Below are 3,227 nucleotides of genomic sequence, written 5' to 3' on the forward strand. Positions count from 1 at the left end.
CCCTGTTGTAAACAGCACTGCCTGTCTCCGTGTTCCCTGAGTGTTCCTCCAGGCACTGTCACTGCCAGACACTGGTATTTTTGTCTACTATGGCCCCCACCCTGGCTGGTACACTCAGAAGGACGGGCTGCGTCCCCCGTGCCTAGAGAGGCACCTGGCACAGAGCCAGCCTTCAACATATATTGCATGAAAGGTTCCATCCAAGGACGCTGTAGATGTAGGTGGACGCAGACAAAAGCAAAGCAGGACAGCGGATTCGTCCAAGGACCGGCAGTGTCTTCAGGTGAAGCTGCAGCATCGAGTCCTGGTGCTTGCAAGGTTTCAGCAGCAGAAACCTGATGGGGCTCCTTGCACCTGGGAGAAAAGCCACTCCAGTGAGGATTATTGCCAGTGAAGGCTGCCCTGGCCCCAGACAACTTTTCCTAGAATTTATGGTAGCAGGCGGGTTATTAAAGGATGATTCCCGAAAGGGCCAGACATGGTGCTCACAGGGATGCAGGGTGAGCATGCGTCGAAGAGCTTCCCTAGCCCAGGCAGCTGTGAGGACCAGCTCAGAAGAGAAGTCCTGAAACAGACACTTACAGATGAGGAATATTGACATGAATGTGCAAATGGACATGAAACTGGATTTTCAGGGGGCTGTGATGGGCTGGATTGTCTCCCTTAGATTCGAATGTTGAAGTCCCCCACACCCCAGTGTCTTAGAATGCAACTGTATTTGGAGGTAGACTTTAAAGAGATGGTTGAATTAAAATGAGGCCCCAAATTCAATCTGACTGGTATGTCTATAAAAAGAGAAAGTCTGGACATCTGGAGATACATCAGGGATGCGTGACTGCTCAGAGGAAAGACCCTGTGAGGCACAGCAAGAAGGCACCATCTGCTTGCCCAGGAGACACCAACCCATGACACCCTGACCTTATACTTCCACCCCCCAGAACTGTGAGAGGTAGACCTACTTGCACTGTAAATCACTCGTTCTGTTACTGCAGTCCCAGAAAACTAACACAGACCTTTGCTGGGCAGAATGCCTTTGCTTCTCTGCAGACAAGATTACTTTTGCACTATTGCACTGTTGCTATCAAAATAATTATATGGGGCTGGGCGTGGCGGCTCACACCTGTAATCCCAACACTTAGGGAGGCTGAGGTGGGTGGAGTACCTGAGGTCAGGAGTTCAAGACCAGCCTGGCCAACATGGTGAAACCCCGTCTCTACTAAAAATACAAAAAAAAAAAAAAAAAAAGAAAAAAAAAATTAGCCTGGTGTGGTGTGCACCTGCAATCCCAGCTATTCAGGGGGCTGAGACAAGACAATTGCTTGAACCTGGGAGGCACAGGTTGCAGTGAGCCAAGATCTTGCCACTGCCCTCCAGGCAACAGAATAATAATTTTTATTATGGAATCAGTGTCAAATGCTGGTGCCTTCTGGGGGCAACACACAGTTTCCCACCAAAGTGCATCAGTGCCCCAGGCAGTCAAGGTGCCAGGAGACGAGGAGGCCGCGGATCTTCTGTCCACCTGGGAGCAAGCCTGCAGCTTGAGACCCTCCTGGGACCCTGCACCCGCCACTGCCCTGCCCTCCTGGGCTCTCAAGGGAGTGAAGCAGGGTGGGCTCTGTAGGAGTTAAAGAAAGAGGAAAGAAACATGAAAAGCGGCTCAACAAGGCAGGTTTATTTTGGAGAATAAACCTGAGAGGGACTTCTGGCCGATTTTGGTCAGGAGCCTTCTCTCCTACAGACTAAGGATCTTTAAGGGTTTAGGAAGTGGGGAGCTTATCGCAGGCTCGGAATGTTTCTATGTGAGGGGAAGTTTATTGCGGGCTTGGAATGTCTCTGGTCGGAGGGGAGGTTATCTCGAGGTTGGCATGTTTCTGATTGGAGATGTTATTTGTGGTTTACGGTCGTGCTGACATTAGCTATTGGGCTGATGTGTTTTGGGCTGGATTTAGGCAGCTTTTTAATCAAAGGGAACTTAAAATGGCGGTGTTTGTCCAAGAAGGCCATACTCCTGCTCTGTCCCGCTCCAGCCCTTGGGGGCCCCTCGGGCTCTTCTCTTGGATGGTGTGTGAATGGGCACATGTGGAGGGGCTGGTCCAGCTCTGCCTGCCTCTGGCCATCCAAAGGAGGGACAGCAGGGCCTGGGCAGCAATGCCGGCCTTGGAGCCCCGGGGCTGTGGAGGCTGCTTGACAGGACACGGAGCCCCCTCTGTGCTCAGGTCGTGGAGGGCCTCGGGCACTACGGTCTGCCAGGCACCACATGTCACAGCTACTCAAACACCCAGGGCCACCGCGGAGGGCCAATGGCCGCAGGATGGCTCAGGACCCGCCCCACCCCTGTCGCTGCCTTTCTGGCTGCCCCCTAGTCCCTGGACAGGCGCTCCCCACCCCCAAGCAGGCCCCAGCCAATCTCCTGCCCAGGCAGGAGCTCCCCCTGCCGCCCTCACAGACCTCACCTCTTCCTACACGTTTCCAAGGCCGCGCCCCGCCCCGCACCCCGCCAGGCCCCGCCCCGCACCCCGCCAGGCCCCGCCCCGCACCCCGCCAGGCCCCGCCCCGCACCCCGCCAGGCCCCGCCCCGCACCCCGCCAGGCCCCGCCCCGCACCCCGCCAGGCCCCGCCCCGCACCCCGCCAGGCCCCGCCCCCACCCCCGCCAGGCCCCGCCCCGCACCCCGCCATGCCCCGCCCCGCACCCCGCCAGGCCCCGCCCCGCACCCCGCCATGCCCCGCCCCGCACCCCGCCATGCCCCGCCCCGCACCCCGCCATGCCCCGCCCCGCACCCCGCCAGGCCCCGCCCCCACCCCGCCAGGCCCCGCCCCGCACCCCGCCATGCCCCGCCCCGCACCCCGCCATGCCCCGCCCCGCACCCCGCCATGCCCCGCCCCGCACCCCGCCATGCCCCGCCCCGCACCCCGCCAGGCCCCGCCCCGCACCCCGCCATGCCCCGCCCCGCACCCCGCCATGCCCCGCCCCGCACCCCGCCAGGCCCCGCCCCGCACCCCGCCAGGCCCCGCCCCGCACCCCGCCAGGCCCCGCCTCTCTCTCCGACCCTGGACAGTCCCCGGGACCCACCCCGCCCCCAGGTCCTGCCCCCGCCCGCCTCCGCGGGGCCTCCCACCCTCCCGGGCAGACTCCACTCCCGCCCCCTCCCCGTGGGTGCCCCCGCCGGCCCCGCCCTCCCAGGCTGCCCCCGGCGCCCCGGGCCTCCTCCCCGCAGTCCCTGAGTCC

Source organism: Pan paniscus, chromosome 15 (genome assembly GCF_029289425.2).
Source record: "Pan paniscus chromosome 15, NHGRI_mPanPan1-v2.0_pri, whole genome shotgun sequence".
Taxonomy (NCBI): Eukaryota; Metazoa; Chordata; class Mammalia; order Primates; family Hominidae; genus Pan; species Pan paniscus.